The sequence below is a fragment of the Apteryx mantelli genome, chromosome 13, assembly GCF_036417845.1.
Source record: "Apteryx mantelli isolate bAptMan1 chromosome 13, bAptMan1.hap1, whole genome shotgun sequence".
Taxonomy (NCBI): Eukaryota; Metazoa; Chordata; class Aves; order Apterygiformes; family Apterygidae; genus Apteryx; species Apteryx mantelli.
Genome location: NC_089990.1, coordinates 25216415 through 25228317, shown reverse-complemented (window position 1 = coordinate 25228317; position 11903 = coordinate 25216415).

Genomic DNA, 11903 nt, shown 5'->3' with positions numbered 1-11903 from the left:
TTGCAGCAATATAAATTGCAGCTGATGTCCCAGATTATTTCCATGCTCTAAAGACTGTAAGATTTATCCCCCTCCCCTTCGACCTCAAGAACCCTCTGTCCTGTCTCCTGAGAAGAAGATCCCGGTTCCCTGGCTGCACACTGGCATGAAGAAATCACCTTTGTTAAGGCATTGGGGGTGGAAGATGGAGACCAAAGTTGCATACAGGAGGACTGCTGTCTTGAATCAGAACAGAAGGGGATCTCACTACCTGGCCTGTTTCTAGTAGTGGCCAGGGGATCAGACAGACTCTGAAACACTCGTCTCTCTGCTAGTGGCTTTTTCCTCCACCAAAGCAGATGCAGACTGGGGTCATCCACATCCCTCAAACTTTCTGCAAAGGGAATTTCAGCTTAGAAGAATGACATTCCTGGCATTGAAAAGGGAGACCAAGTTCTATGCTCTAGAGCAGGACTGAGGAACAGAGAAATGAGATATTTGTGAAGGTTTGAGCTCTACCACCCTGGAATGCCGAGGGAAGCTTTCCTGCCTTGCAGAGCATGGCTGGCCTACAGGGCTGTCCGATCCCTCTTACCAGCAAAGCTAGAGCGAGATGGCTGCTGGGACTGGGCAGCTGTGCGCCAGTGTTAGGAAGCGACGGGTGGATGCTGATGCCGTCAGGCCTGGACTGGGCACCGACACGGTGGTACCAGGCTGTTCCATCAGCCTTGTCTGCACGTTCCCCTGCTAGTCAGGGAAAGCACCCTGGTCCCAGGCCTCCTGTCTGCCAAAGCAGGTCCAACACACGTGGTGCAATCAGCACAGCCCGTTATTGTCCTGAGTTAGGCTTGCATGCCTTACTATCTCTTTTCCCAGTTCTTGACCTTTCTTTTCTCTGCCCCAGTCTCCTTCCAAGCAAACAATCTGCCTGCAAGTACTTTTTCCCCATTGGTCCCAGTTTTGCTACTTCCACACCTGAATTTAGCATTTCTGATACCATTACCTAGGCAAACTCAGCCTTATCTGGTATTACTGAATTGGTTACCTAGGCACTGTTGGTCTTGCAAGACTGTCCCTCAAAAGGCCCTCAATGCTTTCCTCCAGTTATGTGTGAAGTTCAGCTGTTTCTCACATCACTCCCCCTTAATCGCTTGTGAAACCCAGCAGCCATCCCTCACGGCACCAGCTGTAACTTTTGACACGTCTCATGCTGGCTGTTATCTGTCACACCCGGCAATTTCTTTTGTCATGTTCAGCAGTCTTCCACATCCTGTTTAGGCTGCTTAGCCTTAGGCCAAAGTCTTGGTCTTAACTGTGTCATTTATTTGCAGCCCTACCTAGCGGGCAAGACAGGAATTTTCAAACAGGAAGGGCAACGACCTTTAAGCCGGTCTACAAGGCAGTACTACTAACTCAGTAAAAACCATATGCCAAGCCAAACGGCTTTGGGGTTTTGGCTCTTTTAAAGAAGAGGCTGCTCCCAGTCAGATTCTGCCGTTCACATTCTTTCGTTGCCAGTTTTGCATTTTCATTTTTAATTTAACTTCTCTTTCTCCCTGTGCCCAGCAAAATGCAGTTCTCTGTTCCCATCTACTCAGTTCCTCAACACAGTGAAGGGTATTTGTTGCGTCATATCATACATCAGTTAACATCTTGTCATAGCAGTTCAGATCTGCTGCATTCTGTGTACAGTTTACTTGAGTTTGGGACAGTTGAAAAACTAAAAGCAATGGAAAGAAGTGTAAAGACACTTACAAAACACAAGGAGGAAAATGCATGCATCATAAGGAACAACAGCTTTGTCTCTTCCTATGAGTTTCCCATGGAGATTCCCTCCTTAAAGTAGCACATTTGTTAGGTATCTCCTGGTAGCTGCAACAGATGCATCAACGTGAACAGTGAAAACTGGGGTGACGGTTCAACCTGTGGCTTCTTTGGAAAGATGTTACAGAATGAAGCTTTTGTTCTCCAGGCAGACGTTTCATCTGTTTCCAGGAAGGATGAACCGCCATAGAGGAGTATTGCCAACCCACCATCCCCACCATGTACCCATCATCCATACCCAATATCATTTAACTACGCCGCAGATTCATTTTTATCAGTCAGGCCACTCTGTCCATATTACTCCTTTCACAGGTTTTTGGAAGGAAAGTTTAAAAGCATATTCTCTGCTTAATCTTAGATAAGCTAAATGAAAAACAAAGCAGGTTTCTGTTGGCGCCTAACTCCTTTCACAAGTATTTTAAAAGTTTTTCTAGCACTCGCATTGTGCCTAGCACCTTTTGAGGAGCTGACAGAGACCAAAAAGAAAAAACAGCAGGGAAAACCTGTAATTATCAGCAAGAGACTCATGCTGTGAAGAAGAGTTTGCACACATGCTTCTTTGGGCCAGTGCATCTTATTGTGGTGGCAGAGAGATAGGAAGAGCAGCTGACCATCAGCAAAGTGAAACTCATGCCACAGGCTCTTCCTGAAAGTACAGCCTCAATTCCCTCACTCCCATGCTGCTGCAGCCTGAACAGTCACAAAGTGATGATCATCTGTCTCTGCTAGAAATCAGAAGTGTTTGGATGAAACAGAAATGAGATGAAATTATCCAGCTGATCTCTGGAAATCCAGTCATCCAGTTGCAAACGGCTTTTGGACGACCCCCAATATCAATGTAGGCGCTCAGCTGAGGTGTCTGCAGAGAACTTTACCTGTGGGGTTCCCCTAAATTCTCTGCCTAGGACTACAAGAGAGAAAAAAAACAATCAATAGAGAGGAGATTTCACTGGATCAATGCTAGTGAAAAAGATGTTGCCTAGAGTCCCAGCTCTGGAAAACCAAGGGACTGCAGGTTCTTCCAGTCAGCTTACATACAGAGAAAGCTGTGCCTTGAAGTCTTGGCGGACAACTGTAACCTCAACTGTGCTATGTTCATCACTTGAAACTGTCTCAAGTAGCTATGATATGCATCCTATCTGGTCTGCGAGACCCCTACACAAGGGACAACTGTGACAGTGTTTTTCTCTCTAAACAAATAGTGTCTCAAAGGATGATATTCAGCCTAATGGGCCTGGAATGGGTTGAGATGCAGAAAAATACTGTGAAGAGCAGCAATGCTGTTGAGAGGACTGGTGAACTACTTGAAGTCTTTGAAATAAAAGGCTGCCTGTATCCAGTGGGAGGGATTGTGTTCTGAGATGTGGTCAGCACGCAGCAGAGCACCTGAGAACGAGATCTGCAAGAACCGAAACCTTTGCAGCCACAAGGAAAACCACACTGACCTTTAACAGCCTTAAAGAGCTAGCAAAGAAGGGCCTGGGAGGCAGAACCCTGCACGGAAGCTACCTGGTGAAGGAAATGAGAAAGCAGCAGCAGTCTGTAAAGCTGTTGCGTGGGTTAGATGCAGAGACTGGAGGGATGGGTTAGGAAGAGGAGAAATCCCTTCTGTGCTGGCAGCACAGGGTTAGCAGGATAGCAGGGCCCCAGGAGAGGTGGAGAAGAAGACAGAAATGGGGAAGCGTAAAGAGCATCACAGAACAAATGTGGGCAGCTCACAGAATGGTCTGGGTATTTCTATTACCTGTGCACTGGTTGTAGGTAGCTGTAATAGCACTTCACCTCTTGGAAAGGCTCCATACTGGCACCAGGCAACTTTTACAAGACCCGAGTCGCAGAGGGAGGATCTAATCACATCTGAATTGCATGTCCTTACTGCAGACATCCAAAACAAACCAGCAACTCCCAGTGTGTGCAGCTTCAAGGCAATGGTTGTTACCTATTTTGCTCTCCCTCTGCAGGCATTCAGCATGGCACAGACACGCTCTGTGTGAACAAATACTCCGAGGTAATCAGAAGTACAGCCTAGGTACTGAATGGCAGAGCTCAGAGAGCTGTGATCAGTGGCACAGAGTCTAGTTGGCAGCCTGTAGCTAGCGGTGTCCCCCAGGGGTCAGGACTGGGTCCAGTCTTGTTCAACTTATTCATCAGTGACCTGGATGAAGGGACAGAGCGCACCCTCAGCAAGTTTGCTGACGATACAAAACCGGGAGGAGTGGCTGATACACCAGAGGGCTGTGCTGCCATTCAGAGAGACCTGGAGAGGCTGGAGAGGTGGGCGGAGAGGAACCTCATGAAGTTGAACAAAGGCAAGTGCAGGGTCCTGCACCTGGGGAGGAATAACCCCATGCACCAGTACAGGTTGGGGATTGACCTGCTGCAAAGCAGCTCTGTGGAGAAGGACCTGGGAGTGCTGGTGGACACCAGGTTGACCATGAGCCAACAGTGAGCCCTTGTGGCCAAGAAGGCCAATGGTATCCTGGGGTGCATCAGGAAGAGTGTTGCCAGCAGGTGGAGGGAGGTGATTCTCCCCCTCTACTCAGCCCTGGTGAGGCAACATCTAGAGTACTGCATCCAGTTCTGGGCTCCCCAGTACAAGAGGGATGTGGCACTACTGGAGCAAGTCCAGCGAAGGGCTACAAAGATGATTAGGGGACCGGAGCATCTCTCCTGTGAGGAAAGGCTGAGAGAGCTGGGCCTGTTTAGCCTGGAGAAGAGAAGGCTGAGAGGAGATCTTATTAACATGCACAAGTATCTTAAGGGAGGGTGTCAAGAGGATGGGACCAGACTCTTTTCAGTGGTGCCCAGTGACAGGACACGAGGCAATGGGCACAAACTGAAACACAGACAGTTCCATCTGAACATGAGGAAAAACTTCTTCACTGTGAAGGTGACAGAGCACTGGACCAGGTTGCCCAGAGAGGTTGTGGAGTCTCCTTCTCTGGACATATTCAAAAACCGCCTGGACGCGATCCTGTGCAACGTGCTCTAGGTGACCCTGCTTGAGCAGGGGGGTTGGACTAGATGATCTCCAGAGGTCCCTTCCAACCTCAACCATTCTGTGATTCTATGATTCTAGGTACCCCTGCAAAGGGCAGAGGAAGAGGACACTACAAGGACGAAGGAGATAAGGGAAGGCATGTGCATGCACTGGGATAGCTACACCCTGCAAAAAGCGTTACCGCACAGAGCCACAAATCTGCAGATGGCTAGGGCTGCTCCTCTCTCTTGGTATTATCTTCTGGGAAGCAGCAGTTCAGCCTGGGATGTTTCCGTAGCACAACCCATGGTTTTCTCCATCCAGATATCTTTTGCCCAGGAGGGAGAGGCTGTTCTGTCAGACCTGGAGGTTGTGCTTCTAAAAGACTGATGGACGATGAATTCATTCTATAGAAGGTCTTCATATTACTACCATGCTGAGGCTATCTTGTGACTTACCAGGCATAGGGGAAGCCAAGTGGTTATTCTGCCAACTCTGTCAAACTGAAGATGAGCTCTGTGGCTGCCTACAGTTGCAGAGGACCTGATCTGCATCCTGAGCAGTCCTTCCGTGTGCCTCCACATTCCTAAGGAATGGCATCTTCAAAGGCCTTCAATAGTGGGGCAGAGACAGACCCCCAAGTCTGCCAAGAGGACCGTCAGTAAGGCAGTGACCCTACATGATTAAGCCTGAAGAATGACAGCCATATTTCCTGGGCATTTATTTGCTCTTTTTCACTTTTTTAATACTTTCCTGTCTTCTGCCATTTAAGACCTTATGCTAACCGCAGCAATGGCTCTATTTTTACCTAAGGCAAGTTTTCTGCATTTGCGGTTTTATTAAACCACAAAGTATTTCTGTTTTCTGGAGCACAGCTCTGTTGTCATGCACCAGCAGGGTTTACAAGAGCTGAGCAGCCAGGCAACGAGACAGGGTTTCACCCTGGGCCAGGAGAGGGGCTGGTGCGCTAGCTACAGGATATTCAGCTGGAGATGCAGATGGGAGGCAGAGAAAGCTATGTTTGCCACTGTGTTTCTTGTTGTAGAAAACATTTATCCTCTTGCTAAAGGGAGGGGACCCCCAAAACAGGGAGAGGAGAAGGCAACAGCAGCGGTTTCTGTGCTGTCTCCAAGAGACTCCTGCCCTGCTGCCTGGCTGTCACTGCATGCTCTGAAAGGGGCTGTCGTTGGAAAATACCAAGGCTTCCCGTCCTTTCTTTGTATTCATTTATTACTCATGGGGCCTCATGTTCTGGTACATACTATCTGGTTTACCAACATGACACCCAGAGGGAAAGAAAAATTGATTTATGCCCTCACAGCTTTTTTAAGATGCCCCAAAATGCTGGTGCTGCTAGAGATGTGGACTTTTGACTTTAAACTAGAATTACACAGCTCTGCTTTCTTCCACCTACATGCACATGGTTTTGTGGAAATGACATTATCTGCCAGAAAATCCATTGTACAGAAAGCTCCATCTCCTTGCACTTCACAGGGACATTTCAAAACAATGGTGGAGGAAGCTATTGCGCTGGGATCCTAAGGTCAAGCTAATCTCATTGCAGGAAGAATACACACCACAATTACTTGGAATGCTCCAAAAAATAAGGACAACTTTTCAGTCCAAATAATCTTCATCTATTCTTTTAATATGACAAGACCGTTGGCAGTGAACCTGGGACACATGATTAAGATCCATTTACTGTTGTCCGTTACCCCTCCAGTTAAGGTGAGTCTATGGAAGTAAGGTTCCCATGGACCAAATTGTTGATCTGCCTTTGCCTTATGAATCTTTCTCTTACGCTGTGTGTCTTTGTACTCTCGGGAAGTATCAAGAAGAAACTAAAACCAACTCATTCCTCAAATTCAAGAGAGACTGCAAATCGAGGCAAACTAAGGCATTTCCATACTTGGTAGCTCCAAATCCTCTATAGCCTGCACTCAGTGTGCAGACTAAGAGCTGCTGGAGTAAGAGCACTGAGGGTCACATCAGCAGAGAGAGTCAGTGACAAAAATATCCTCTTCACTTTGAAACAGGACTATATTTAGCAAAGTTCAAGACTCCCTCTTGAGGCAGATCCACAGTCGCTGCACAAGACGACAGTGGGCAATCCGGTCCTGATGGATCAGAGAAGGTTACGGACATGTACACAACTTCTGGTGTTGTTCTCGGCTGTGGCTGTTCAAAGCTGTCTCCAACTCTGGCATAAATAGTTGCTCCATCCCTCATCATGGTACTTTCCATGGGAGACGACTCAGCATTTGAGACCTAGATAAGTGCAAAGAAAACAGCAAAGATGAGAGCCTTCTCCAGAGGCACTGTCAGGATCAGGCAAGGTATAGAGCTACTGACCTGCAGTAGACAAGGAGAAGTTGGCAGCAGCAGGAGCTGTGCAAAACCAAGATGGCTTTACATACAGATATATTACATGCACGGGTACACAGATTTGTGGGAGGGGTGAGGAAAGCTTGGTCCCAGCTCTGTCTCCATGAATGTAGAACTGGTGCAGCCTATCAGGTGCACATGACAGGTGCCTTGCTACTCCTCCCAGGTATTTTGCCCAAGGATCTCTCACACAAGACCAGGTCCTGCCTCAGACAGCCTGGACAGCAGACTAGAGACATATATGGACACTGGAAACAAGGATTAAAAACCTTTGCTAAAGTTTTGTTGTAGTTCCCGAGACAAAGAGTATAGAGTGGGGAACGTAGCCTCCGCTCTGGCTATTTTTGCTGGAAAAATCACAAAGCCTTTTTTGTCTTCTTTGTATGGCAATTACTACAGGAGAAAGCTGGTAGGATCTGCAGGAGAGGCGCTCTGGAGTATCTTAGCACTTCTGGGACATCTGCCAGCACCACGGAGTCACCTTCTACGGATCCCCAGTGTTGGACAGAGAAGTGACTTGAGCCGTCTGACTGACGTCTCCTCCTTAGGTTTCTTTATCACTTTCTCACTGCTTTATTCAGATTTATAAGATGTCAGCAGCACTTTTTCATGAGTAAAACCCTGTGTGAGATGAGTCCCTAGGTCACCCACACCAACCCCTAAAGAAGTGCTGTTGCATAAATTTAAGAGACTAGGAAGCAAGGAAGGATGATTATCTGCTCTTTTCTCTCTGTTCAATCATTCTACCTTTTCTCTTGTTGCTGTTGGCCGAAGCTGGCTCCAGGCTTCTCAGCCGTGAAGGTAAAATTCAGGTTGATGCAGGCAAAGCCTGAAGTTTGGGGTCTGAATGGGAGGGAGGTGGAATGGAAGTAAGCAGCCTGAGTCCAGCTGGGGGAAGGGGCAGGCACTTTTTAGCCTTTCCTTGGAATAATGAATTAACTTCCTAAGTTTATATTCACAACCTGCTTCTTACAGTTCAGTACATCTTAAGCAAGCCAGGAGTTAGCAGCTACCCAGCTGCCTGTGTCAAAGAGCTTTTCTATTTTTTCCTGTACCTCTTGTTGTCTAATGATTCTCGTTTTCTTCTGTTGAACTGCACCTAGGAAAAGGAGAGTTACATTTTATTATTTGACAGACACACTAATAGTCTGTTTCCTCCTATCTCCTAGTGCTAGAGAACTAGGATTATTCTATTGACACTTTCTCCAGGGTTGTAATGTGAATTTTGCTTTTAGGATGGAGATTCCTGTAGCTACTTTCTCTAAGTACAAGCAAAATATCCACTTGGAAACAAAGAAGTTTGTTCCTTGGCAAATCCAACTGAAGGTACCCTGCGGGGATGAAGGTTTTGAAGACATCACTGATGGAAGCTGTGGAGATATGTGTGTCTTCCTGGTTTATTTTAAAGTGGAAACATCCTCAGGTATTCTCTCCAACTGAAATTTTAAAGTAACTACAATAGTGTGGTCATAACCACACTTAGAGGATGCATTTTGGAGTGCATGAAATTGTACTTATTTTATAGAATTGATATATCGCACTATCTTGATTCTGGTCTTAGCACCAAAACACGTGTTCTCCAGAAAACTATTGTCACTGGGGATGCAACAGACCCATGCCGTGCAGCTACTTCATTAAGCTGCATCACAGACTTTAAACACATTCAGTGACTCTTGGAACTGAAGGAAGTAACACATTTCAGGGGACCCCTTATGGAAGGAATAGCTTTGGTACGAAGAGCAGAATGCAGGGCTCACCAGAACCTTCTGCTAGCTTTATCCCCTAGAGTATGTCTGGAGGAGCTGGAGGCAGCAACCTCAAAGCATAAAATGCAGGAGCAGATCCACTCACCCAGGTGCCTTACACAGCAGAAGACCAGGAGTAGCAGAAGGAAGGACATTAGACAAGAAGAAACTCCAATTACGTAGGCAGAGGTCTGGCTTGAAATATCCTTTTTTGGGTCATTACGGTCTGGCATTTGAAAGAAAATAGGTGGTGTGAGTGTTTTCTGAAGGAATAGTTGCAGTGGTTGCAACACATTTTCTGGAGAACATGCCTTCTGATTATAGTACTCTCCTTGTGATCAGAAAGCAGTATAAGTAGATGGAGAGCAGCACTGTGGACACACACGTTAGAGGAAATATTTCATTGCAAAAAAACCACCCACATCTACAGCCCGTGTATGAGTTTCTTTCCTGCGCTGATTGCACATCTAAGCAGCTGTGTTGCCTCCGCTTTGGGCAGCGTGTGCCTTGTGGGCTGCACTTGCTGTGCCGTGAGGGGGTTGCTGTAACTCCAAATCAGACACTACAGCCCTCTTGTCTCCTCCTGGGAGAAGAAAATTCATTATTCTACTCAAGAAAATATTCTGAGAAATACGTCCATCCTGAAGCAGGGAAAGCATTCTCCAGTTCTGCTCACAGAACTCAAAGACGTTTAATGCTACATCTGTAATGATTTGGAGCGTACCATGGTCAGATACTGCCATGCAGATTGTAACATTTGCTTTGTACACAGAATGGCAGCTGAGCTGTGGAAGAGTCATCAGTGCAAATGAAGCACTGCTTCACGCCTTGACAGATGGCAGTGATCCAGACAAAACCAAGGAAGGGTATTGGAAAATTACTGCATGCAAAGTCAGAACTTCAAAATCCCTATGTTCACCGTGGATAGTGTAAACCAGGCCAGGAAACAGGTGGAAAAATGGGGAAAAAACAACAGGCAAAACCAGAAACAGAAAAGGGTTTAATACACATCCTCAAGACGGGGTGGCAACTGTGAATAAATAACCCAAACTCAGCCAGGTTACAGAAGGAGCCCATCCTGTCAGAGCAACCAAGGCTGCCAGCTTGATTGACTTCCCTGCGATGCTATCTGCATTTTGTGTGTACATGAATAGCAATCATTCGGTATACTTTTATTAGCCCATCTGGCCACAGATTTATTCCTGAGCCCTTTATTCTCCCCAGTGAATATTGAATTTGCTCCAGTATAAGAGCCAGATCCAGTGGTTAGATTTCTCAGCCCATTTCTCTCAAATGCATTGATTGATATTAGATAAACATGAGGCTGGTAAAACACCGTTACTTATTTAATGATAACCAGCTACACAGGAAGCCCTTATACTTCTGGTTTAACCTAGCAAAATGGGGCAGAATGGGTTTCCTTGCCATAAGTAGAAGAGCTACTTACAACACCACATATGACATCCCTTGAAATCCTGCCTTCACCACAGCAACATAACCCTTGGGCAAGTAGGACAAATATCCTACCAGTTCTACCTCTTCTTCCTGTATGCATCGCCGGGGTAGTTTAGGTGACGTCTGTGCTGAGCATGCTCTCACACTCACACTCACCTGGATTTTTAAGGCTGAAATGAGGGTTGTACACAGTTAAGGTGATCTGCCTGGTTTGGAGCTGCCGTTTGAAGGTGATGTTGTACACCCCGCTGTCACTGAGCTGCAGGTCCCGGAGCAACAGGGATGCATTCTCAGCGAAAAGCACAGCACGACCTTGGTATGCAGCATGTGTGAAATGGTTTTCAGAGCAGTTCTTGGGAGCCCCCTCAGCACTCAGGGAGCAGTTCATCACCGTGCAGGAGGCAATTGGCTCAGAGCGGTTATGGAATGTCCATTCAAATGGCAGTGGGAAGTGAGAGGGGTTCATAAATTTGTAGGAGACAGGTAGGAGCACGGACTGGCCAACAGTGCCATTGACAAAATCCTGAGGGATTTCAGCGATGAGAGCCAGGTTTTCTCCTGTAGAGAATGAGAAGGGGCAGATTAGCAACATCACTTCATCCTGATGCGTGAGAAGACAGACTGTCCGTGACTGCCTCTTCTCTTTCTCAAATACTGCCCTGTAGGGATATTTTCAACACACTTCACTCCACCAATTCATTTTCTCTAGCTTCTTCTATGGAAACCAGTTCTCAGCAAAATGGAGCCACCACATCCATACCTATGGATTTTACAGGGAGACCTGAGCTATCACAGCAAAGAGGGCTTTGTTCCTCCGGTGCTTGTAGAGAGCAACTTGGGCTGTGAGTGTTGAGCCTGCCCATGAGCAGGGGCAGCAATCCCAGTGAGGGCTGAAAAACACAAATCAGTTGGTCTCGGAGATGGGCTTAACATAGCCAGGAGCTCCCAGCATTGTTTTTCCCCTGGCACTTAAGCACGTTGGACCATTTTAAGGCCAGATGTACTTTTCTGTACATCTACATTTGAAGGTGCTCTCAGCCTTCACCCCTCCCCACCCCTGGCTGGGGAAGGGGGAGCGGAAGGCACATGCCACCTCCTGCTCTGCAGCAACCTGCAGATGGAACAGCCTCTGCCAGGCAAATCCCTCCAAGAGCCTGTCAGGGACTGATGCCGCTGCAGGTTCCTGATGGCACAAGCCACAAGTGGCAAAGTTCCTTGTCCCCTTCCCTGGACACAACTGAAGGGGAGAGCTGAGCTCAAACCCTCACAGCAGAGCAGGTCGTGGGTCTGGGACAAAAGCTGTGAATCTAACCCACAGGCTTAGTTTCCAAGCCCGTTTTTAAGAACTAACAGCATTCGTATGCTTGGAGAAAAGCTCCCTTCCCTACACACCGGGTCATGGATGTCTCCTTTCATGAGGAGTCACCTGACCTGAACTTTACCAGGATGCTGGGATGGGGAGGGCTGAGAGCAGTCTGTGGGAAAGAGCAGACCTTCAGTGCAAACACTTACTGTGAGTTCCCTGGGTGGCTCCC